Source organism: Giraffa tippelskirchi, chromosome 2 (assembly GCF_054371585.1).
Source record: "Giraffa tippelskirchi isolate mGirTip1 chromosome 2, T2T-mGirTip1v1.2.pri, whole genome shotgun sequence".
NCBI lineage: Eukaryota > Metazoa > Chordata > Mammalia > Artiodactyla > Giraffidae > Giraffa > Giraffa tippelskirchi.
The window spans coordinates 234850910-234877755 of NC_137276.1; the positions used below are offsets into that span (position 1 = coordinate 234850910).

General features: G+C 47.8%; 1 protein-coding gene and 1 non-coding gene across 4 annotated transcripts in view; both read left to right on the forward strand.

The window, feature by feature from the left end:
- The window catches only part of PLCL2 (phospholipase C like 2), a 206943-nt gene that overhangs the window by 63610 nt on the left and 116487 nt on the right, over window positions 1–26846 (forward strand). The window lies entirely within an intron of this gene.
- On the forward strand, window positions 10131–10237 carry LOC145539971 (U6 spliceosomal RNA). The gene has a single exon (XR_014078108.1). It is a non-coding gene; the product is annotated as a U6 spliceosomal RNA (small nuclear RNA).

The window sequence follows — 26846 nt, forward strand, 5'->3', positions numbered from 1 at the left end:
CCATTGATGTGTAATTTTCTGTTTCACATTAAAATTTACTTGTCTTACATAATTTTTAGTATTTCTTTCAAGCATAACTGCCTAGATAATGCAATTATATTAACTCATTGCTAAATGTATTTTTATTAATTATGTAACTGGAGTGAATTACAAATCTCTTACCAAAAACATTGCTTTGCTTATACTGGACAAGCAATTAATCATGTTTGGATCTGTTCTTTTTTTTTTTTTAACAAAGTTTTGATATTATAAAGCTTCTTGATAATTAGAATAAGGTGAACTATTGCTGCATTGTGTAAGGTGCCTGTTAATGCATTTTAAAGGACTATGGAATAATAATTAGAACTGAGAATTATAGTCAACTTTCAGTGATCACTTCAAGGATGACTGCTAACAGAGGAAAGAAGAGGTAGAAAATAAGATGCGTTTGGAAAGAAACACAGGAGACCTGGCCGACCTCAGCCTCCCTCCAGACCTAACGTCTCATCTGCGGCAGCGTGGCCCATGGAAGGGGAGCCTCAGCCTCAGATTAGGAACCCACTTTGGAAGACAGCATACTCGCCGGTTTTTTTTCTCCTGCCCAGGAGGTTCTGACTGGCCCTTGTCTGAATACATTTCTGTATGGACCCCAGAAACAGGAACTCATTGTTTTTCTGTGTATAATGCAAAGGTAGCATTTAGAAGCATTTACTGAGGCTGACCCCAGGGTCGGGCGTGGCTGGATGCCTCCTCGGCATCGCAGGGAACAGGAGATGGCTTCCGGGCCCTCTTTTCCTTCTGTTCATGTCTCACCCAGGCATGAGTTTTCTTGGTTTGAGGATCTACATTCAGTTTATGGCTTTCAGGAAAGAGAGACAGCTGACCCCATTGCCGTAAAGATTAGAGAGGGAGAATTCAGAAATGTGAGGGCCGTGTGTACAAGCGTTTGAGGGATGATATTAGCCCTGTCTCTAATGTATTCAATATAAAAAGCTTGTGGGCAGCTAGCTAGCTATATAGTTTGTTTGAATCATCTGACCTTGTCTCTGTCTAAATATAGACATTTCAGGAATACAGCCAATCCATGCTTTCTCTTCTGGCCTCCTGAAAATCAACCAAAGCCCATACGTGCTTGTGCAAATGGTAGAAGTGTGAGTCTCTGTGCAGACAGGACCTCGGGGGAAGGTGGTCACACACTCTTTGTGGTCATGTCTTCCTTTAGGGCAGTAGTCTCATAGCTGTTGGAGTCTGGCTCGATTCAAACCCTGAGTGTTTATAGTCTTCCAGAGTTTCTAGATCTGTTGATTCAGAAACAAATGTAAATCTTTAACCTGTGGATTTTTATTTTTCAATGTTTATCTTAGAGAAGTCTGTTGGTTGAATTTATTTTAGATAAGGTCACGGGCTTGAGCTCTGTACCCAGTGCTTAGCTTTGCAGATTCCATGATGGCATTGTATTGCCTCCAAAGAGATGGTCTCCAGGAGGCCGTGGTCAAAGAGGGCATCCTCTCAGCCCACAGATATCTGTGAGTGTCTGCTGTGTTGGGTGCACACCAGGAAATAAGACAAAGCATAAGCATGTGAGTAAATGGGAAAACCATCAGATAAGTGCCCACGCGTTGTTAAAATTGGGTGAAGCAATCAAAAGATAGTTATTTCTGGAATGAAATCAATAAAGATGGATTAGGCCTCCGCGGGACAAGAATGGCGGTAGGATTGTAGAGCGTCCGAAAGCACAAAGGCGCAGGATGTCATTGCATTCACATTACACAGAGGATCGGGGGCTGTTTACATTGGAGCGATGTTTTCATTGTTTCCACCCTGCTTCCCTGCAAAGTGGCATATTTCAGAAAACCGCAGGAAAATGTTTGCTCCCAGACATTATAGAGGAACAGGAGCTGCAGGGCGGTGGGGCGCTGACGCTGCGCCTGAGCCTGCAGGCAGTGGGTGGTACCTGAGTCCTTGGCTCTAAAGAAAAGGATCCATGCTATTTAAGCAAGAAATTCTGTATTTGAGACGCGCAAACCCCCAAATGAGTGGGATTTGAGGGAAACCAGAGAGGATAGAAAAGGACTCAGTAAATGAGAGGGAACATCTGGATTACTTTCCTGTGCCAAGGACCCGGGCACGCCCCTGACCCAGCCTCGGGACGGAGGGGGAGAGGGCCTTCCCCCAGGGCCACCACCTCCTGCCCCCGTCGTGCCCCGGACCGCCCCTCATCTTCCAGGGCTTTCTCTGGGCTGGCTTTCCTTGGAGCCGGCAAACCCACCTGCCTGGCTCACCCCGTAAACCAGCCCTTTCTGTGGGCGGCAGCTCTCGTGTGCTTTCGCTCCTTGTCACGTTTATGACAGAAGGAGTCCACTCTCCCTGCTCACAGTCTCCCTTCCTGTGTCCCCCCGCAGCTGGGTCATCCCGTGTTGCTTTTGCAGAGGCGGCAACTAAGTCCCGCTAATTCAGTCCTTATCATAAAACAGGCCTCGGGCTGAGGCCGGCACAGGTTTGAATACTGGCTCAGCACCCAGCAAAAGGTTCAAAACGCAGACTTGTCACGCGGCAGCTCAGACGGTAAAGAATCCGCCTGCCATGCAGGAGACCCGGCTTCAGTCCCTGGGTCGGGAAGATCCCCTGGAGGAGGGCACGGCCACCCTCTCCAGTATCCTTGCCTGGAGGGTCCCGTGGACAGAGGAGCCTGGCGGGCTGCCGTCCACGGGGTCGCAAAGAGTCGGACACGACTGAGCGACTAAGCTCACCCAGCTCACGGAAACTGTTTCTGTTTCCCGCGTGGATTGTAAGTCTGTTAAGATAAGTCCGTTAAGGGCAAGACCTGTTCTTAACTTTTTAGCCCTGATGTTTCGCAAAGCATGTCGTCAAATAAAAAGCTTGTCACGTGGAATCTCGAAGCAAGGGTGACGGGAAATAGTGGAGCACCTGGGTTCCTAGGATGAAACCAACGGTTGCGTGAACAGTTGCTCTCCTGAATCTAACTAGGTTACTGGCTCTGGGCCTCATCCACGGACCAGTCGATCCCTGGGTGGGAAGCCTCCTGTGAGAGCCCGCGGGGGAGATGCCGCGGCCCCCTGTCCACACGCCTGCGAGCAGATGCTTAGGGGTTCCGGGGGAACGTGGTTCTTTCCTCTCTTTAGAGAAGCGGAGTTCTTACCGCAGCAGAATGTGGAAGGGGCTCCCTGCGGCCGGGGTGCAGGAGGAGGAGAGGGCAGCCGGGTGGAAGGGTGCACAGTCTTCCTGGTACAGTTTCCGCCGGTCGACCAGGAAGCCCGCCCGAGGAGCAGGATGCGTCCTCCCCTCTGGGCCCAGGTCTCCGTCTGCCCCTGGCGTCCCTGGCGCCCTTCCTGGCCTGGCAGGGCCCGCTCACTGCGCTGTAACATGCGCACCCTCCACTCTTTCTCGGGGCCCTTTTCTTCCCAATTCCGTATTCTATTTCAGTCCATGGGGTCGCAAAGAGTCGGACGCGACTGAGCGACTTCCCTCTCTTTTCCTTGCTCCTGTTTTCACCAGCTGTCTTCCTCCTTTGCCTTTTTTATCCCATGCCTGCCCTCCACCTCCTCAAAAGCAAGGAATGAAAGAAACAGCCGTTCACAGAACTTGGGAAGGAGCGATGCTATCAGATGACAATCCGGGTCGCCAGGGCGCCTCCCCTTAAGACAGGGAGACGCGTTTGTGATAGTGTCGTGGGCCACGTGTTAAAAACGGCAGCGGCCCGAGCGGGCGCACCCTCCTTATCTTGCTCGTCATGGCGCTTAGCCGGGCGTGTGCACAGAAGGATGAGCTCAGTGACGGGGTGCCGGCCAGCGCGCCTGAGTCGCTCTTAACACGCGCGAGGCTCTCATGGCTTTTGGGCTGCCTTGGCCCTGAGCATTTCCCCTGATTTCTGGTTCATGCCCTTTGCTGCCTCCTTCTCTTAAACGGTGTCATTGGTGCTTTCCTTTATAACCCTCGGACGACTTTGATGTTAATGGCCATCTTGACAGACGTGATGTTTTAATAAAATACTGGCTGAGTAATATGCTCGCCCTTGTTGAGGTCAGACACTTCATTTGGGGAGAGTTAATTCTCAGAGTCTGAATGAGTGGTAAACTGTGGGTGGACACTCACCCTCTGTGCCAGCTGTCAGATGCCTCCCGTGACAAGTCGCCTCTAGGGGTTGCTTTGGGGGTGGTCAGAGCTGCCCAAGAGAAGTGACTCCCAGGAGGCGCGGACGCCAGCCTGTCCTGAGAGCCCTTGAGCTTGGGGAAAGTTTGAACAACAACGTAGGGAAAAAAAAACCTTCTCAGTTGGTGATATTAATTACATTACTGTTTTCCTGATTTTTACAAACAATGCATATTTACTATAGAAAAAAATCACAGTGGAGAAATTTACTAAAGAAAGTGAAAATAACCAAATTTCTTACCATCTCTCCTTTTATGTGTGTATTCATCTATGTTTTTATGTATACATAAAAAAAACCAAAAACAATGTAACACAGATACCTGGGCTTCCCAGGTGGCACAGTAGTGAGAATCTGCCTGTCAGTGCAGGAGATGTAGGAGTTGTGGGTTTGATCCCTGGGTTGGGAAGATCCCCTGGAGGAGGAAATAGCAACCCACCCCAGTCTTCTTGCCTGGAGAATCTCATGGACAGAGGAGCCTGGCAGGCTACAGACCATGGGGTCACAAAGAGTCAGACATGACTGAGTGACTTGAGTGCACACACACCCGCGTGCGCGTACACACACACACACACACACACACACCTATCCATGTAACTGGGGTGTAGCTCATCACTGTTTAATGGTTCATGGTGTTTTATTGTAAGATTATTCCATAATTTTCTAACCAGCTACATTTATGTTGTTTCCATTATTTTTAGCATTACAAAATAGAGAAGATTCTAATTAAAGTCTCTTCTGGGGAGCTTGAGTTGGACAAACGAGTCTATGAATCTTTTGAATCTATGCTTGCTTCTCAAGTGTAGAGCTGAACTTCATGGGCTCTTGGGTGTCATACTTAAGGGTGGTTTTGATCGTATTTATGGTTTCCTGCCCTCCCCTGTGGCTTTCTGTGGCAGAGGAGTGCAGACTGCGGCCAAGGGCACGCCTGCTGCCCTCGGTGCTGGCACCCAAATCCCTTTTATTCACCTCACTGTCTGAGCGACTCAGTGCATGTCACGTAACCTTGTTAGGGCTTGGCTTCCTCATTTGTCAGTGGGGGTGGGAATCCTGATGTTATAGTGCTTCAGTGAGGATGGAGTGATGCAGTGAACACACAGTGCTTAGTGTGGTGTCTCACACGTGATGAGCTCCCCGTTCACGTGAGTCGGCCTGTCTACCGCAGCCGTGTCTCCCGCTCACGCCCGCCTCTGCGCGTCACGCGGTAGCGGGCTCAGGTGGCGCTCCGTCGCTCCACTTGGTCCGGCCAGAAACCTTGGTGCCCTCGACACCACGTCCCTTGTGGGAGGAGTTGTGTCTACCCAGGATAGGTATGGTTGGATGGCATCACCAACTCAGTGGACATGAGTCTGAGCAAGCTCCGGGTGATGATGAAGGACAGGGAGGCCTGGCGTGCCCTGGTCCACGGGGTCACAAAGAGTCAGACACGACCGAGTGACCGAACAACAGAAAAATAGGTTTGTTGAAGTCTTAAGCCCCTCGTGCCTCAGAATGTGACTATATTTGGAGGTGGGTTTTAAAAGAGCTGGTGAAGGCTAAGTGAGGTGATTGGTATAGGCTCCAATTTCAGTAGGACCGGTGTCCCCGTGAGGGGAGCCCACGTGACGACAGAGGGGGCGCACGGTGTCCCCAGGACAAGGAGGGAGGCCTTCATCAGTCAGCACCTTGGCCTCAGCCTGCCAGCTCCCTGAGCTGTGAGAAAAGGGATCGGTGTCATCTGAGCCCCAGCCTGCAGCGCCTGCTATGGTGGCCCAGGCAAACCCACACAGCAGCTCTCCTCCTCCTGCATCCCCCACTCAGTCCATCAGAGAAACCCCCCCCGCGCCCCTCCAGAGCACGTCGACCTCTGACCACTTGTCCCCCTCACTGCCTTCACCAGCCTGGCTTGTCCTAGCAGCCAGAGGGTGTGGTCAGACACATCCCAGCACTCATTTCCCCTACGTTCAGCTCATGCAGAACCATGTCAAAGCTGTGGTTTTTCCAGTGGTCATGTATGGATGTGAGAGCTGGACCATAAAGAAAGCTGACCGCCGAAGAATTGATGCTTTTGAACTGTGGTGTTGGAGAAGACTCTTGAGAGTCCCTTGGACTGCAAGGAGATGCAACCAGTCCATCCTAAAGGAGATCAGTACTGAATATTCATTGGAAGGACTGATGCTGAAGCTGAAACTCCAATACTTTGGCCATCTGATGCGAAGAGCTGACTCATTGGAAAAGACTCTGATGCTGGGAAAGATAGAAGGCAGGAGGAGAAGGGGACGACAGAGGATGAGATGGCTGGATGGCATCACTGACTCGATGGACATGAGTTTGGGTGGACTCCAGGAGTTGGTGATGGACAGGGAGGCCTGGCGTGCTGTAGTCCATGGAGTCGCAGAGTCGGACACGACTGAGCGACTGAATTGAACTGAATGCAGAATCAGAACTCAAATCCACAATGTGGTCCAGCAGTGATCCCGCCACTGGTTATCTCCAGCCTTTTCTGCAACGATTCTCCAGCCCCAGCTCCTCAGCACCCTGTCCTCCCACCCCTTGGCTGGTCCCGCCCCAGGCACAGCTGTGCTCCCCTCGGCCTGGAGCGCCCCTGCTGTAGACGTCCGGGTGCACAGCCGGACCTCCTTCAAGTCTTGGCTCACACACCGTCTTCTCAGTGAGGCTCTTACCGGCGTTTGTCTGTCCCCTACCCGTGGCCTCCCGTTCCCCTGTCTTATTTTATTTTTCTCCATCATACTCATAATCATCTCGCCGTGTCATGGGCTCATGTTTTTAAGTATTGCGTTGTGTTTGTTTAACGTCTCCTGGATTCACCACCCAGAGGTTGTAACTGCGGGCACCAAGAAGAACTCCTTGGTCCTGGGTCGGGGTACCCAGCGGGGCCTCCCACGCGCCGGGCACACGGCTGCTGAACAGCTGCGCGCGTCAGAGCGCTCACCCAGATGAAGGCTTTCCGGCCCGACCACAGCGGTGGATCCTGGGCGCGGGGTCCGGCTTCCTGAGTTGGGGGTGCGGGGCTTTCTGAGCCTGGCCGTTTCCGCCCCCCGCAGCCCTCCTCCCTCCCGCCCTTACCCTGGACACCCTGGTTGGTGGGCGAGGGCGGGCAACAATGGCATGCAAATTTGTGAAGCATTCCATAGTTTTCTTAACGTTAAAAGAAAAGATTGCCTCAACTATCTTCTATGTTTATTCATTTGGTTTAATTATTTGTATCAGCATGTCAGATTCCTTGCAAATTCCATTTGGTATTTTTTAAGGATTTTATTAAATTTATAAATAATTTGGGGGAAAGCTAAAGTCTCTATGGGTTTCTATGGGGGGGGAACAGTTTGCCCCGCCAGTGGGCATCCCCGGGAAGCAGGGGCCCCTGCAGGTCAGGACCCCTGCAGCGGAGGGACCTCTGGGGGGACGGAGCGATGGAGAGCGAAGCCGGGACGCAGCAGGGTTTGGGCAGAGGGTGAAGCAGGAGACGGTGGGCTGGCAGGACGTGGGAAGCGGAGCGGAGGCGGCCCAGAGCCCGGAGCCGTCCCCAGCTTCCCGCCTCTTGGGTCCCGGGGGTCTTGGGGGGGCCCAGTGGAGGGGTGTCTGGTCCTCGCTCTTCTCTACATGCCCTTGATTGAGGAAGAAGAGCAGAGAAAAAGCTCAAATCGTATTTTTTAAAATGAATTTAGCTTATTTTTGTTTGGTTTATTTCCTAGATTTCAGAGTACTTTCCCCGGTTGGAAAGTTTTCTTTATCTATTGGGCTGTGCCGGGTCTCCATGGCCACGTGCAGGGTCTAGTTCTCCGAATCAGGGACCCCCTGCGTGGGGAGCGTGGAGGCTTAGCCCCTGGGCCACCGGGAAAGTCCCTCCCCAACATTTGTGTGGCCTGCATACATTACTTTAGCCGCGCCGAGGGTCAAGGAGGCCTTTCTGGGTCCGTCTGAGCTCATAAGCACTGCGTCCCTTGGGGGAGAATGGATGAGGAGTTGCAGACGGATGACTTCCTCGGAAGCCCTGGGGGTCACGTGTTGCTCATCTGGTTTCTAAGTGGGGCCCGGGGTGGCCGTTCCCCTTTGATTCCATAGTCCTCTGTACGGCTCACCGAAGAGCCCAAACAGGTAATCAGTCCTGTCCTAGGTCACTGGATTTGACATTTCTTCCTAACCTATGACTCTTAAAAAGGATTAATAGTGTTTTTTTTTTTTTCCTTCTGCCTCTTAATCAGAAAATAATCTGGTAGAGCCTTTCTTTTATATCTTTTTCCCACATAAGAGGAGTAAGTAAATGAACATAAGAGTCAAGATTTTTTCTAACCAGTCACCCTTGTTTGCGGTGGGAGCTCAGACAAAATTGCTAGAATAGCAGCAAATAAAGTTTTCCTGAAAGGGTCACCTTCAAAGGATTGGGCTGCTTACCAGTGAGTTACCAGAAAGGATGGCACCTTTGTCTCTGGAAGCTCACAGAGCAAATGAGGCTGAAGGAATAAGTTTGTACTGAGCCAGGCAGAAGGCAGGGGCCACCTGCAAAGTCTTTCAATGGCCTCATCTCACCTGTCTGGTGCCTTTGCCCTTTGGAAGGGCAGTTCATTGCATCCATGGGGAGGAAGTGCTTTAAAAAGCACAGTATCCTCTGCTTTTCAATAGTTTTGACTCCTTTTATTTTATCATTCCAAATTATTATTATAAAAATTCACTCCCAGTTAAAGTGTGAAGCATCTTTGCCACCAAAATGTTCCGTTACTGCCGTGATTGGAAAGATTTAAACAGCCTCCAGACCCCCGCCCCACTACTGTCAGAGAACCCTTTCACCCCGTTCTCATCGGAAAATTCTAATCAGTAAATTAATTGCCAGCCAGGGGTATTTCTCCAGTTAGAAAAATTCATTTCTTAAAATCTAGCATTTAAGAGAAGGTTAATATGAAAGCTAATTTTGGTTAGTGTGATACCAATGATTGTTTCCTGTTCATTATTTTTTTAAAATGGCTCACTTGATTCATTAAGGATTATTTGTTTAGATGAATAAAGAAAAACATGTAATTTAATTGTCCTGCTTTCTAAATCATCCAGCATACATTTATATAGAATTGTTCAGCCTTGTTTTTTTTTTATAGAAATGGAAGCATTTCGGGCCTTCGCTGGCAGTCCGGTGGTTAAGTCTCAAGGCTTCCAATACAGGGTGCACAGGTTCAGTCCCTGGCTGGGGAACTAAGATCCTGTGTGTCATGCAGCAAGGCCAAAAAAAAAAAAAAAGTAAATAAATAAAATACTCTTAATTTTTTTTAAAAAGCATTTTGACTCATACATGAATGTTCATAGCAATGTTATTCATAATACTCAAAAAGTGAAAACAACCCAAATATTCATTAGTTGGTAAATGGATAAATAAAATGGGTTCATCCATACCATGGAGTATTGCTTAACAATAAGAGAAAAATGAAGTAGTGATACATGCTATATGTAAGTGAACATTGAAAACATTATATGTTAAGTGAAAGAAGCCGGTTACAAAAGGCTGCCTATTTATGATCCCGGTTGTATGAAAGGTCCTGAGGGCACATCACTTTGATTCTCAGCTGTTGCCATCTTTGAAAGCCTTGCATTTTCGTTTTGCACTGGACCCCCTAAACTATCTAGTTAGTCCTACTGATATGTTACTTTAGGTTCAGGTCTTTAATTACTCTGGAATTTGTGTGTGTGTGTCATTTGTGTGAAGAAGAAACTTCATTATTTTTTATTTTGTGCTTTTTGCAAATGGACAACCCGTTATGACAGCACTGTTTGTTGAGCAGTTAATCCTCTTGCCATGATTTAGAATACCACTTTTATTGTATTTTGAATTCCCTTGTATTCATCAGATTGTCTCTCAAGTATATGTTCTTTTCTATGAATCTGGTCATCAATTCCTGCACCCATATCATGCTGTTGTAATCACTTTATATTCACAGTGGGTTATATATATATACATAGTAGTAGGGTAAGACGTGTTCTTTCTTTTTAAGATTGCCTTGTGCTTGCTTTGGTAGCACATATTCTAAAATTGGAATGATACGGAGAAGATTAGCATGGTCCCTGGGCAATGATGACATGCAGATTTGTGAAGCATTCCATAGTTTTCGTAACGTTAAAAAAAAAAAGATTGCCTCAACTGTCTTGTATGTTTATTCATTTGCTTTAATTATTTGTATCAGCTTTAATTATTTGCAAATTCCATTTGGTATTTTTTAAGGATTTTATTAAATTTATAAATAATTTGGGGGAAAGCTAAAGTCTCTATGGGTTTCCCTTGTGGCTCAGCTGGTAAAGAATCTGCCTGTAGTGCGGGAGACCTGGGTTCGATCCCTGGGTTGGAAAGATCCCCTGGAGAAGGGAAAGGCTCCCCACTCCAGAATTCTGGCCTGGAGAATTCCATGGACTGTATAGTCCATGGGGTCGCAAACAGTCGGACACGACTGAGCGACTTTCACTTTCAAAGTCTCTGTACTATTGAGTCTTCCCACCCAGGGACAAGCTATGTCTCTGTTTTAATTCTCTATATCCTTTAGTAAAGTTTTATTTTCTTCACAACAGTCTTGTATGTCAGGCATTTTCAAATGGGCTTATTTCTAAGTTTTTCTAATTGATCATTGCTAATGTACACAAAAGATAATAATTTCTATTTTTGATCTTGTATTTGGCATCCTTGCTGGCTGGCGTCTTTATAGATCTCATAGTTTGCTGGTTGGTTCTCTTGGCTCTCCATGAAGACACTTTAAAAATCTGCAGATGAAGACTGTTGTGTGTCTTTTTTCACTCATGCGTGTATCTTACCTGGGGGCTCCCAGGTGGCCCACTGGTAAAGAATCTGCATGCTAATGCAGAAGACACAGGTTCAGTTCCTAGGTAAGGAAGTTCACCTGGAGAAGGAAATGGCAACCCGTTCCAGCATTACTGCCTGGGAATCCCAGGAACAGAGGAGCCTGGTGTGCTGTTATAGTTCATGGGGTCACAAAGAGTCAGACAAGACATAGCAACTAAACAGTAACAACAACATATATTGTTCTTTTTCTTGAGATACTGCTTGGCTAGTACAAGTCCTATTCTTCAATTGGGATGCTTCCAGCATTTCATCATTAAATAAAAAGTTTACCATTGGCTTTTTGTAAATTCCTTTTTTCAGGCTAAGGAAAATTTCTATGTCTGGTTTGTTAAAGAGTCTTACCATGAATGTGTTTTGCATTTTATCAAATCTTTTCTCTGTAATAATTAACAATCACGTGATTTTTCTCTTGTATTTTGTTGATACAGTAATTATCTTCATAGAATTTTCACTTACAAAACTTCCATTGTATTTCTGGAATAAATTCTGCCTGTTCTTGATAAATTGATTAACCAGTATTTTATTTAGGGCTTTTGAATCTTTGTTTATAAGTGTGAATGATCTGTTGTTTTTGTTCTGGGTTGTTATTGTCTGGCTTGAAATTAAAAGACGCTTACTCCTTGGAAGGAAGGTTATGGCCAACCTAGACAGCATATTTAAAAGCAGAGACATTACTTTGCCAACAAAAGTTCGTCTAGTCAAGGCTATGGTTTTTCCAGTGGTCATGTATGGATGTGAGAGTTGGACGGTAAAGAAAGCTGAGCGCTGCAGAATTGATGCTTTTGAACTGTGCTGTTGGAGAAGACTCGTGAGAGTCCCTTGGACTGCAAGGAGATCCAATCAATCCATCCTAAAAGAGATCAATCCTGGGTGTTCATTGGAAGGTCTGATGTTGAAGCTGAAACTCCAATACTTTGGCCACCTCATGCGAAGAGTTGACTCATTGGAAAAGACCCTAATGCTGGGTAGGATTGGGGGCAGGAGGAGAAGGGGACAACAGAGGATGAGATGGTTGGATGGCATCACCGACTCGATGAACATGGGTTTGGGTAGACTCCGGGAGTTGGTGATGGACAGAGAGGCCTGGCGTGTTGTGATTCATGGGGTCGCAGAGAGTCGGACACGACCGAGCGACTGAACTGAACTGAACTGAGTATCAGGGTCATGTTAACCCGTTCAGTATATAGAGCAGCCCCCCTCTCTCCCCACAATTAATGATCTTGTCCGAAATGTCAAAAGTCCTGAATCTGAGAAAATTTCTGCTAGATTCAGAAAAGAAGCTGAGTGGACTTCTGTTTTTCCCTTAAGTTCCTGAATAGTTTATATAACATAAAATTTACCTATTTTTTGAAAGTTTGGTATAATTCACCTAAAATGACCTGAGCTTGATTCCTTTTCAAAGGCTAGATCTTTGACTACCTTTTTGATTTTTTGTAGAATATTGATCTCAATGGTTTTCTTCTTTCTGAGCTTATTGTAATAATTATATTTTCTTGGAAAATTGTTTTTTTCATTTATTTGTAATTTATTCATATTAAATTGATTACATTTTTCTGGATTTAAAAAATAATAGTTATGTTGTTGTTGTTCAGTCCCTCAGTCGTGTCCAACTCTTTGCGACCCCATGGACTGCAGCACTCCAGGCTTCCCTGTCCTTCACTATCTCCCGGAGTCTACCCAAACCCATGTCCATCGAGTCGGTGATGCCATCCAACCATCTCCTCCTCTGATGTCCCTTTCTCCTCCTGCCCTCAATCTTTCCCAGCATCAGGGTCTTTTCCACTGAGTTGACTCTTCACATCAGGTGGCCAAAGTATTGGAGTTTCAGCTTCAGCATCAGTCCATCCAGTGAATGTTCAGGGTTGATTCCTTTAGGATGGACTGGTTTGATCTCCTTTCATAATAGTTATATTCTTTTTCTTTTTAAAACTCATTTTGACAGATTTGTTTCATTTGACCTTGAAAATTAGCAAGTCTTGGTTTTATTGATCAATTCTACTATTTTTTATTTTCTTGGAATTTTGGTTTCTCATTCTCCATCTCTGTTATTTTTATTAACTGATTTTTTTCTATGTTTATTTTGTTTCTGTTTTTCTAGTTTTGCATTGAAAATTTAGGCTACTTAGTTCTTTATTGAAGCATAGTTGATTTACAGTGCTGTATTAGTTTCTGGTGTATAGCAAAATGATACATATATATATTTTAAGATATATATATATACTCATATATATATACCCTTTTCAGATTATTATTATAGTTTATCACATGATACTGAATATAGTTCCCTGTGTTACAGTGACTTCTCACTGTTCAGCTGTTTTGTGTATAGCAGTGTGTATCTGTTAATCCCAAATTCCTGATCTGCCCTCCCGCCTTTCCCACTTGGTTGTCTGTAAGTTTGCTTTCTGTGCCTGTGGGTCTGTTTCTCTCTTGTATATAAGTTCATCTGTGCTGTTTTGTAGATTCCACATATAAGAGGTATCATACCGTATTTGTCTTTCTCTGCCTGGCTTCCTTCACTTAGTATGATGATCTTTAGGTCCATCCATGTTGCTGCAAATGGCAGTATTTCACTTTTTGTTATGGCTGGCTAGTATTCCTTTGTGTCTGTGTGTGTGTCTGTATCATATCTTCTTTATCCCCTTATCCATTTATCTGTGGATGGACATTTAGATTGTTTCCATGTCCTAGATACTGTAAATAGTGCTGCTATAAACATGTGTGTTTTTGAATTGGAGTTTTCTCTGGATGTGTGCCCAGGAGTGGGATTGCAGGATCATATGGTAGCTCTATTTTTATTTTTTATGGAACCTCCATATTTTTCTCTGTACTAGCTGTACCAATTCACGTTCCTACCAACAGTGTAGGAAGGGTCCCCTTTTCTCCACATCCTCTCCAGCATTTCTTATTGCTAGACTTTTTGATGATGGCCATTCTGACTAGTGTGAGGTGGTCCCTCATTGAAGTTTTGTTTTGCATTTCTCTAATAATTAGCAATGCTGAGCATCTTTTCATGTGCCTATTTTGCCCACTTATTTTTATTGTTCTTATTTTCTAAACAGGGAGTTAAGGCTAAATTTTCCTAAGTATTAATTTTCCAGCAGCTTGATGGTTTTATGGTTCCTTTTTAAGCAGTTCTGTTTTGATTTTTTTCCTCTAACCTGAAAGTTTTTTTGCAAATGTGTTTTAGAATTTCTACATGTATAGGATTCTTTTGGCTATACAAATTCTGTCAGATTATTTGGCCTGGATGTTTCCTGTGTTGAGAATGGTTTTGAGTGCTCCTTTGTGGCCTAATTCAGAATCATTTCTGTGAATATAATAAATACTAACACTTGTAAATGTCTATCAGATGTTCTTGTCCCTAGTTCTCTGTCCTTGATTGGATGGTTTCTGAGAAAATTATGGTAAAAGTCTTTCCGTGATTACTGCTTTGTGAATCAAATATACTGGTATTCAAAGTTATGAACAATTTTGCAAAAATAAAAATGGACCCATTTATAAATATAAATTTCAGCCCAGCCATGGTGCCTGTCTTATGCTAAGGAAGTGAGTCATCACCTACATAGATGGGCCTGGATCTCCACATGAAAACAACCTAAGGACTTAATAGCACAAAAATATTGTTCATTATCATAAAACAAAGAATCTGTTCTAGCCACTCTTAGGAATCTCTCTAACCTCACAGAATACTCAGAGGTGTAGTCCAGTAAATTTTTCTACATAATTTATAATAATGAAAAATCAGAAATAAAGATCCCATAATAACTGTTAAATAAATTAAGACCTATTATGTTGGCTTTTAAAATCATATTCTTTAAAAGACTATTAAGTAGATAATCAAGAAGGACCCTATGTATACCAAGGGAAGTCAGTCAGCACTGTGTAATAACCTATTTGGGAAAAGAATTTGAAGATGAATAGATACATGTATATGTGTGACTGAAAAAGATTCTGTATACCTACAACTCATACAGCATTGTAATCAATGTTACTCCAATAAAAAGTAGAAATTAGTTTGATTTAAACAAGAAGGAGGGGACATATGTATACCTATGGCCGATTCATGGTGATGTATGGCAGAGACCAACATAATATTGTAAAGTAATTATCCTCCAATTAAAGATAAATAAATTAACCCCAAAAAAGAGGTAGTGGAAAATGTTTTTTAAGATTATGGGGTTATTCTTCCTGTTAATTTAATAAATCAGCATATAAAATAGTATATATTATGATCACCTTTTGAGAAAAACAATACAGGTGCATTAAATATATGCCTAGAATAAAAACATTGTCTCTTAAATGATGATATAATTTCATTTTATTCTTTATATTTAACTATTTTTTCAAAATTTTTCCAGTGATGATTTATGTAATAATAAGATATGTAACTTTGGAAGCATCTGTCATCACATAATTCCTTTTGTTTAGAATGTATGTAACCCAGTATCAGTTGAGTGCTAAAATTTAATAGTGAAATGCCTAGTTATAAAGGCAGAAGTGCTTTAAATGATTATGGCAGATTTAATCTAAAATATACTCAGTGAAGTTTAAAATAGTATCAAGTGGACAGAGTAGAAAGACTGATGCATTTTGTGTTGGCGAGTGCAGACAGGGAATAGGTGTTCCAATCTGCTGTTGGCTGCCGTGGTCGGCAACTTGTGATGGGCAGTTCAACAACATCTGTTAACATCCTGAGTATTTGTAGTCCATGACTCAAAAAGTTCTCTGCTATGAATTAGTTCTGCAGCAATTTTTATAAAAGTACTAAAAGATTTCACTGTTTATAATAGTGAAAAAATGTAAAGAAAAATATGCTAATATCCATCAGTACGTACCTGCGTGCTAAGTCACTTGAGTTGTGTCCAACTCTTTGTGACTCTATGGACACATTCAAGCAAGGGAGTACTATATACGCCTTAAAAAAGAAAGGGAACTTTATGGGTAACGATGTAAAAAATGTCAAAGATGCATTTTTAAGTGAATGAAAGAAGTTGCAAAACACTATGTAGAGTATAATCGCATTTTTGTAAAGAATGGGATGTATCTGTACACAGTTACACACACACCTGTTTGCAAGCATCAAAATATTTTCGAAGAAATGTGTATGAAATAGTTAACTTACCTGAGCAAAGGGCAGAACCTGTGTGGCTTCGTGTATTACTATGATTTTGGATTATTATAATTTTACAATGAATTACTTTAAGCAAATTTTTGACTTAATGAATGTTGATTTATTTTGATTTTGGTTGCTGCTGGCTGGCTTTCTCTAACTGCAGTGAACAGGGGAGGTGCCCTCTAGGTGCAGTGGGAGGGCTTCTCATCTCCTCTGGCCTTGGGGCACAGGCTGCAGGCACGTGGACTTCAGTAGTCGTGGCACACGGGCTCCATTGCTCTGCGGCGTGGGGCGTCTTCCCAGGCCAGGGATTGAATCTGCGGCCCCTGTTTGGGCAGGTGCATTCTTATCTCCAGTACCACCAGGAGAGTCCTAAGCAAATTTTGATAAAAAGAAATTTTAAAAGGTTAAAAAAAAATGCTGTCACTTGAATCAGATACTACTTCTGCATTTCCTTTCTGTGTTTGGTGATTTGCCACCATGTATAACAATTTGAATTACTGGAGTGGGTTGCCATCTCCTCTCTCAGGGGATCTTCCCGAGCCAGGAATTGAACCCGGGTCTCCTGCACTGCAGGCGGATTCTTTACCCGCTGAGCCACCAGGGAGGATGGCCACTGTTAACAGTGTGATAATTTCTTACTTCAGTGAACTAGTGCTAATTTCATGGATGTCAGATAATTTCAAGGTGGATATTGAATTTCTCTGAGAAAGGAATTTATTAGTGCAGACTTTTAAAAACTCTGTAGGAGTTCCTATACAATATAATAAACTTAGAAGGTCTGCACCATTGTATTTTTCATAGTAGACTCAGAAATATCTTTGTTATTTATGATGGGTCATGAGTATCATGTAAAGTAAAAAGATTAGTGCAAATATCTAAATTTTGAGTTGGTTTTTCATGTTCATTTAATGTACATGGTGAACTTTAAAATATCTATTAATTATACAGTATTAAACTATAATTTTCATTCAGTGGCACTTATATTTCTTCAGAAGTTCCGTTAGTTATCCCTTCCCTAAATGCCTAGCTACCATAAAATTTTAACTAGAAGCCAAGCTTTGAAAAGGAGCAATAAACCATTAATTGTAGGTTATTATGAAGCTGGATTTTAAAGCAGTGTTTGTAGAAATGTCACATCAATACAGTCCATACTCTGCTTTATTTCTCCTTTTATTTCTCATATCTGTGCTTTGTGGACAGGAAATGTGGGTGTGATGGTGAAAATAAAATTGTAATAAAGCAAATTGTAAATAGAAGCAAAAGGAACAAAAAGTAATTTCTCCTGTAATGTACTGCCTGAAATTTAGTTGGGAAGTTGTCATTATTTTCTTGAGCATCATTGGCAGATACTCGAAATCAGTGACATTTGGAATGACTGAGCTAAATTCCTGATCTGATGAGTATGAAGAAGAAAAAAATAGTTCCTGGCCTGAAACAGTGATGCCAAACTCTTTTTGTATGAAAAGTAAAATCACTGTGGGTAATTTTGCAAGATTTCCACTTTTAAAGTCATGCGTTCCTTTCTGTTTACTCCGTGACACACCCGTTATCTCTAACTAAGGTGGAAGTTTGTCTGGGGTTAAGTATTTAATATGTCGAGGACGCATGCCTGCGTCGGAGCGATGGTAAAAGCGGGGTTTGGGAGCTGCCCGAGGCGGTTCTGGTTCCCGGTAGCCTTGCCCACCGTGGGTGGACCTTTCCCCCCAACTCCGCACTCCTTTTGTTGGATTAGATCATCCCTTGCGTTCCGTTTTCCACTCCCCGAGCCTGACTTCTGCGTGTAGCCTCGTAGGCAGCTCTCCGTCCCCGGCTCTGGCCATGAGTGTCGTCTGTCCTCCCGTCCAGGTGCGGAGAGGAGCTGCCCGCCCGGGGGCTCCCCCTGCGCCGGTGGCCTTGCCCCCACCGCCTCCAGGCTCCTCTTCACCGCGCTGCAGCCAGCCCCGCACCTCTCTGCGTCCATCACAATATCTGTGCCTTCTGAGCTCTCTTCTCCTTTGCTCCTCTTTGCTCCGAAACACGCAGGTCGGAGGATCAGGCTGGCTGTCTCCCGGCCTCTCCGAGCTGATTTTCGCGTCCGCGGGCCACCAAGCCACTTTTTTCTTCTGTCGCGAAGAGCCCCAGGCTCGTTATTTCTCGCTTGGGCCTCCCCGCGGCGCTGATGCTGCCGACGAGCCCCCACGAGAACGTTCTTCCTCCCGGTCGTCCCCACGTTGTCCACGGAAATGCTTCTCCCGCCGCGATGGCTGGTTCTCCCGCCGGCGCTGCGGGTCGCCGCCCCTTCTCTGTCTGGCGGTGCGCGCCCATCACCGCTCTGCCCCCGGTCCACGCCCCCCACCGCGGATGCTTCCCCCCGGAGAGCTCTCAGGGCAGAGGGACCCCCCACCCTGGCGCGCTCCTGGCCCCCGTCCCGGCCCGACGGGCTCGCCCTCACCCGGCCACCAGGGCTGCACCCGCCTGGGCTCCCAACTTCTCACTGGATGCTCCCCGCTAACGCCCTGTCCAGCTTGACGACCCCGTGATTCTTTGGCTGAAAAGAATCATCTTCTCCAAGAAGCTAGTTAATTCGTAAAAATCTTCGTTTCAGCAGATCATTCTGCCTTCTGTGAAGGACGCCACCTTAACTGGTGAGTTAGCGGAGCAGGGCGGACGCCTCTGACTTCAGTCCCCGCTGTTACCCTCCCCGGGTCGTGAGCTGACCTGCGGCAGGTCCCCAGCCCGGAGCCAGCCCAGGTCCGCCTCACGGTGCCCGTAACTCCGCTCCAGGGTCACCGCCATCTGATGGCGCTTCCCCGACGCCCCCGGAGTCAAGCTGCTCATCATCCAGCCGTCCCTTCTTCACTGTGATTCTGCTCTTAGCTCCTTTTCTGAAGCATTTCCATTTCATACCATTTCTTAAGCACATCTTAGTTGTATTTTCCCAACTGTGCTTTTAGCTTCTTGAGGGTAGGACTGTGTTTCATGCCCTCCCCTCTGGTGACCACTATTATACAGAGAAGTGTCAGTAACTACTCACTTATTGAGTGATTGTTGGGCACCATAGCGTAGAACTTCAAGCAATCCAGTCGTCTATAGTCAATGAAATACCAGAAGTTTCTGCTAGTTACCATATGCCAGGGGCTTAACATTCTTGGGGTAAAGAACTGTTTTCTAGTTGGAATACTTGTCATCAGAGCATCTGCCTTCTTGTTTCAGGGGCGAGCCTGCCTTTTGTCTTGGGGTCACCTTCTAACCTATGCAACAGAAACCCCTCTCCTGCTGTAGGTGCTGTAGTCACAGAAGGCGGATGACGGAAGGGGCCTTAGCGGGAGTCTTGGCAGAACTTTCTCTCTCACTACTGAAGCCAGCAGAAGTTTAGGGACAGCTTCTATCACTCGCAGATGTCAGGGCTGGGACTGGAAGCTGGCGTTCTCAGATCAGATCCAGAGCCCTTTCCACTGCACGTCTGCATGTGTTCCGCCCCTTTCTGTATTCGTGCAGCACACCCGTGTGTGTCAGTCCCTGCAGAGCGGATGAAATGCTACAGAGGACAAGCAGAGTCCGCGGGCCCAGATGGACGCCTCGACGGCACGTGGAGATGGCGCAGGACAGGCGGTGGAGGAAGTGTTTTTCGTTCTCTGTTGTTTTCTTAAGGACGGGATTTGGGGAGGCTTTAGGCCGAGGGACGGCACCAGGAGGGGGATGTCTGCAGATGTGGGTGCAGGGCGCCCCTTTGAAGGTGTGTGACGGAAACAGGGTCCCAGCGCAGGCGGGGGTGGTGGAGCCTCAGGGCAGACAGGATGGCATTTCCAACCGGGCCGGCCTTGCAGGGGCGCTGGAGACCAGGGCTGTGTGCCTGCCCGTGCCTCTCGTCCCTGGTGCCGGCGGAGGCGAGGCTTTGGCCGAGATGAGGGTGTGGAGCGTGGGTGAAGCTCCCTGGGGGCGCTGACCCCCGGGCAGGAGAGGGGCGGGCGCAAGCCTGAGCAGCCCTCGTAGATGCCCGCAGAGGACCCCCAGCTGGTGGTCAAGGGGTTGCTGGTGGGCGTCGGGCCTTCCGAGGTGGCGTATCCCGGTGCCCAGGGTTGGCCCCCGCGTGGAGGAGCCCGTGGTGAGGGTTGGTGCTGCGGTCCTGGTCCGAGGTCTGCGGTCGTGGGCAGGCCCCGAGCCCCGGGCACAGGCAGACAGCAGCAGTGCTGACCCAGGAGGTACTCTCCCTTTTGCAGCCGTTGATCCAGAAGGAATAGAAGAGTTGGCCGAAGGAGAGGAAGAGACAGGTGTGAGTGAAGCCGTCTTGTTTGGAAGGGATTTACTCTGAACGGTGTGGCCAGTTGATTCGGCTCCAAGTGTAGCCCGAGCCCAGCAGGGACATGCTCTAGAGGGGACCCGGTCAGGATGCGCGTCTCCGCCGGTCAGGACGCGCCCCCGCGGCGTGTGCCTGGGACCAGGGTTGGCTCCTCCGGGTGCTCCCTGCTGTCCCCAGCAGCGCCGTCTAGGATCCTGCCCTCCCAAGACCTTCCACGTCGGATCGTTCTTCAGTATGAATCATTCAGTCAATTGATTTTAATAAGCTCACTGTAAATAACTAGTGCAGAGAGTTAAAGGCGTGATCTACTCATTGATCTGTTCATAACCCTCACCCTGCCCTCTGGGGCTGCCTGCTACTGATCCCAGTGGACACTGTGAAGTTTCACGCAATGAAATACACGTGTGAAGAGAGCGAAAGCAATTAAAACTGCTTAAAAAAAATAAAACCGAGAGCACTGAACACCGAAAGGATTTACTGGGACCTTTCTAAGCCGAAGAAACCGTGAGGAAGAGATTCGAAAAGCGATGCCTTGGAGCAAACATGAAAATCTCCTTCTTCTTGATTCCTAAAGATAATTGGAGCTAGCGGTAAGAAGTAAAGAATGCATGTGTGTGTGATCACACGTGTACATGTTTGTCTGTACACACATTTAAGAATTTGAGGCAATATATCTTACCAGACTTTGAAAAAAGAAACAGGCCATCCTAGTCATGAAGATGAAAAAATGGCCCGCGAGAAGGGGAAATTGTGTATTATTAGTTCATGAATAGATAATAAAATGTCACGTTCAAATCCTATGCCAGCAACCTGTATATACCTGAACAAGTAGTGTGTCTGACTCTATGTTAAATTTATTTTTTTGATTAATCATGTATTTGCCTTCTTGACTGAATTCTTTGAAAGTAGGGAGCAGTCTTATTTAACTCTGTCTCCAGCTGATTCTCATGAAAGTAATGAAATGAACCTGGATGCTGGGCTCCAAAGCCTGCATCACATATAGGGCAGGGGACGTGTTACTCCATTTTATATTCCTAATGCCTAGCACTGAGCTCAAACATTGTAGTTAGTCAACGAAAGTGTTTTGACATAAAGAACAAAAAAGTTTTAATATTTAAATTTACCCAGGTGTAGTAAATGAATGTTTTTAACTGCATCAAGTATTGGCAATTTCGGTATCTCTTACGTATTTTTAAATCATGTTTAAGATAATGAAAGGGGGGAAATGAGTTTAGAGAGTGTTGTTTCTGAAAACACTGAGCACCCTCCAGCGTGATCCGAAAGAGGCCCTTGGGAGTGAGAAGGGGCACAGCCCCGCTGCTCCGCTGCCGGCTGTGTTCCGCGTGAGCTGGGCCCCGTGAGATTCATAGACCCACGAGTCGGTGCGTCCAAATCTCTGCCCCCGAGCTGGACACTTGGGCACAGTTTCTAGCGCTTACCTACTGTCTCTAGGAGCTTAGTGTCCAGTGGGAGAGACAGGCACTCATCGTGGAATGAAACAATAAATCTAAAATGATGATGACAGGTATTGAACGGGCGAGGTCCATGGGACTGAGAGAATACATCTTAAGAGAGTTGGACTTAACTCCGGAGATCCAGGAAGTGAGCATTGCTTTGAAATCTGAAGACCGACCAGGAGTTACACTAGGCAGAGCGGGAGGAGAAGGAAGAGGCTTGCAGGCCAAGGAGGAGCACAGGCCAGGCCCTGCAGGCTGCAGGTGGGAGGTGTCGGGGTTGGGGGGAGCCTGGACCCTGCCGGCCCGGGGCCTCTTTAAGGCACATCCTCTCCGCCAGAGAGGGAGGGAAACGGTGAGGAGTCGCGAGCAGGCGGTGTCCAGACGGGTCCCACGGCCACGGGGGCCCTCACTGAGTGACGGGGCAGCGGGCAGGCCCTGCTGTCCGGAGATAGAGTCGGCCTGCAAGGGGAGGCAGGGGGCGGCTTGGAGCTGGACCTGAAGGACGGCTGGGTCCGAGACTTTCCTGGGGTGGGGTGGGGGGTCCCTGCAGTGTTCGCTGAGGAGCGGGCGTCGTTGAAGGACCAGCTGGCCCCGTCCTGAGGCGGAAGGGCCCTTAGGCCACCGGGAAGAAGTGTCTGGGAGCAGCTGCACACGCAGGTCGGCTGTGCGGTCTGGAGCACCGCGGCTCCCGTCCCCAGATGTAGGGTCCCCCCACCCCCAGTTCCCACGGACTCCGCCTCTCTCTTGCCGCCGCCGCTGAGAGTTCCTGTTTGGGGTCGCGGTTCTCTTTTCGGAGCCATACATTGTTTCCTCAGCGAGATCGAAGTCCAGAAGTCCTGGCCCAGTAGCACTAAGAGGTAATCACCTTGGAAGATGCAGTCACGTCTCACCTCGCCTAAGGCATAAAAGAGGCTTATGGAGCAGTCTTGAGAGCTGTCCTCCCGGGACCGCCGGTGCGTGGGGAGGGGAAGGCCAGGGCTGCAGCACACGGCTCCCGGCAGCCCCCGCCATCCGGCCCGCCCCGCGCTGCCCCGGCCTGGCTCACAGACCCCTAACACGGGGAGGTCTGCTCAGGCAGAGGAGGGGCGCTTGCCTCAGGAGGCCGGGCTGGCCAGGGGTCTGCATGTGCGGAGAATCAACCTGGGCTCTTAGGAGCGCCGCCTCCCTCCACGTCTCCAGGGACAAAACGTCCCGAGCCTCAGGCCACACCAGGGCAGAGCGAGGGGGACGGACCAGGTGGACACGCAGACTTTCACGGGGGCTGTGGAGGCAGGACCCCAGGGTCCTGTGGCTGCCCCTGAGTAATGAGGGGAGATGGAGGCTGGGATTCGCTCCCTGCATCCAGGCATCTCTCGGTGAACAGCTGCCAGATTTGAGCCCTTCGCTGTCTAAGGCAGCTCATTCGGCTCCTTCACAGTATCCCGTATGCAGGATGCCGGCCGCTCACCGGGAGCTTTCATTGCAGTTGTTCTGGACCCTGCTGAAGACCAGACGCCCAGATCCCGCAGTCCGGCGGACGTGGCTCTCTGGACTGTCCACGCTGGTGGGAATGTCCGAGAGGCCTGGATAGGGGGGGATTGTCAGAGGGGCTTCTCCACCGTGTGAGGCTCCGACACAGGCCTGTTCTGGAGTCCATGGAGCTTCCCCCAGGACTGGGGGTGGGGTGGCTGGAGGATGGGCCCATAACCCCATAACCGAGGGGCTGGAGACTGGCTGGGCGATGACCAGGGTGACCGACGGGGAAGGGAAGCCCGTGAAAGGAGGTGCTCTCAGTGAGCGGGACAGGCTCTTGCAGGCTCCAGGCCCTGGGCCAGGGGCCGCAGGCTTCTTCCAGACCCCATGCCAGAGGGAAAGCCACTGCTAGCCCCAGAGGGCCGGCTCTCCCGGGTCCAGGGTGGGTGGCTTAGCTGCTCCAGGTGGGCTGGAAGGCATGTGCCTCTCAGCGCCTCAGGCCCGTCTTAGAATGAGCTGGTGGGGGAGGCCGCTGGAGCCTCATGCCCAGCTGGTTCCATCCCAGACTGGAGTGGGAGGAGCCAGCTGGGCCTGTCACACAGCTGGGGAGGAACAGGAGGTTGTGAAAGAGGCCACGATTGTGTTAGTGAGGGTTCCCTACAGAAACTAGAGAGCCTCGTGATGAAGGTGAAAGAGGAGACTGAAATCGCTGGCTTAAAACTCAGCATTCAGAAACTAAGATCATGGCATCCGGTCCCATCACTTCATGGCAAACAGATGGGGAAACAGTGGAAACAGTGGCTGACTTTATTTTTCTGGGTTCCAAAATCACTGTGCATGGTGACTGCAGCCATGAAAGTAAAAGACGCTTGCTCCTTGGAAGAAAAGCTCTGACAAACCTAGATAGCATATTAAAAAGCAGAGATATCACTTTGCCGACAAAGGTCTGTCTAGTCAAAGCTGTGGTTTTTCCAGTGGTCATGTATGGATGTGAGAGCTGGACCATAAAGAAAGCTGAGCGCCTTAAAATTGATGCTTTTGAACTGTGGTGTTGGAGAAGACTCTTGAGAATCCATTGGACTGCTAGGAGATCCAACCAGTCCATCCTAAAGAAAATCAGTCCTGGGTGTTCATTGGAAGGACTGATGCTGAAACTGAAACTTCAATACTTTGGCCACCTGACACGAAGAACTGACTCGCTGGAAAAGCCCCTGATGCTGGGAAAGACTGAAGACAAGTAGATAAGGGGGCAACAAAGGATGAGACGGTTGGGTGGCATCACCGACTCGATGGAGATGAGTTTGAGCAAACTCCAGTAGTAATGGAGGACAGGGAAGCTGGTGAGCTGCAGTCCATGGGGTCGCAAAGAGTCCGACACGATTTAGTGACTGAACAACCCAGAGAAACAGGACTGTTAGATCAAGTATGTAAGAGGGAGAGAGACAGAGAGAGAGGGAATGAGACGTGGATTTTAAGGACCTGGCTTGAGTGCTCATCGGGCTTGCTTGTTTGAAATCATAGAACCGGCCAGCAGCAGGCTGGAGACTCGAGAAGAGTTGATGTCTTGAGTCTGATGTCAGCTCTTCCACGCTGCCGTCTGGAGGCTGAATTCCCTGTTCTTGGGACACCTGTCTTTGCTCTTCAGGCCTCACCTGACTGACTGAGGCCCATCCACATGATAGCGGCTAATCTGCTGAACTTCAAGTCAACTGACTATAAATGTCAATCACAGCCATACTAGCGTTTGACCAAACCTGTTCCACCCAAGTGAACACATTAATTGACAGTCAACGTGATGCCCCGGAGCATTGTCATCTCTCAAAGGAAGGAGGGTGGTTAAGGAGCCGTTTCCCCTTCGACACGGAGTGGAAGGTAGAGGAGAGGAGCTGCCCTCACCAGTGGGGTTTGTTTGTTTCCGTCCCTCGCTGCTCCCTGAGCCTTGGCTCTTCCATCGGCCTCACTGCAGCGGCACTGGGGGGTGGGGGTGGGGGCTGGCCTACCATAGATCACTTCCTCCTGTCAATAAAAAGGCTCCTCTCACCCGTGGCAGGCGGCGTCCCAGCCTCCTGGTTCCCCAGGGGCCGTGTAGAATCCGTGCTCGGTCATCACGATTACCCCGTGGTGTGTGTCCTCTTGGTGCCCAGCCTCATCCGTGATGGACGTCATTTATTCAAAAACGTTTCACATCTTCCAAGCTCAAGGCACTGCACGAGGTATTAGAATAGCCACTGAATATGTATTTATTGAGTGAACGATTTCGTGTCACTTTGCATTATGTGTATTTTCTTTCTTGCCAGTTAGAGGGGAATGAGTTCACACTGGTGTATCATGGAACACAGTCACACATAGTTCCTGAGATCACCTTTCTACCTAAGCTCTCCCCCTCGCCTCCCCCAGCCTTCACTCCAGCTATGCGAACCAGCTGCCCTCCACAGACGCCCTGAGAGACTTTCCAGTCTTACAACGTTCCTTTCACCTGAAATGTCCTTTCTTGCCAGTTCTTTCCGGTTTTACCCTGTTCAGACCCACGATTAAGTAGATGTGATCTCAGAAGCCTCTCTGTATTCAGAGCATCACGGCTGCTCCATAGACCTCTCTTCCCATACTTAGCATTTAGGTTTGCTTTTTTTTTTTTAAAAAAAAAAGGTCCCCTGTTTTTCCTTTCTCGTATTTAGTTGTATGGCTGCGCCGGGTCTTAGTTGCGGCACGCGGGGTCTTTGGTCGTCGCTGTGCCTGCGGGAAACTCTTGGTTCTGGCGTGTGGAATCCAGTTGCTGCGTGCCTCCGTGCTCAGTCGCTTCAGTCATGTCTGACTCTTTGCAACCCTGTGGACTGTAGCCCGCCAGGCTCCTCTGTCCATGGGATTCTCCAGGCAAGAAAACTGGAGTGGGGTGCCGTTTCCTCCTCCAGGGAATCTTCCTGACCCAGGGGTCTCACCCATGTCCCCTGCATTGCAGGCAGATTCTTTACTGCTGAGCTGCCGGTCAGTCCTCTAGTTCCTGACCAGGGATCAAACGCAGGCCGCCTGCATTGGGAGTGTGGAGTCTCAGCCACTGGACCAGCAGGGAAGGCCCATCGCTGTGGTGTTTCTTCAGCCTCTGTGTTGAAAGCGGTGTCTTGTTCCATGTTGTATGTTGTGTGCCTGCTGGTGCCTGGCCGCCTTCAGGAGTGAGTGAAGCAGGAATAACCGTGGCCTTTAGCAGTCCTTGCACTGTGTCTGACCCTGGTGTTAGAAATCTATTCAGCCAGTGTGTGCTTATTTTGAACTGATTATCCGGTTCCTGGATGATGTCAGACCTTGCTTTTCTTCTTATATTTGGAATGGAGTGAGAGGAAGGAAGAAGGCATGAAGATCCTACATTTTCTGTTGATAAGAAGCTTGTTATTCTTCAGTCACTAAGTCGTGTCTGACTCTGTGACCCCATGGACTGTAGTCCGCCAGGCTCCTCTGTCCATGGGATTTCCCAGGCAAGAATACTGGAGTGGGTTGCCATTTCATTCTCCAGGGGATCTTCCCGACCCAGGGATCAAACTTGCATCTCCTGCTTGGCAGACAAATTC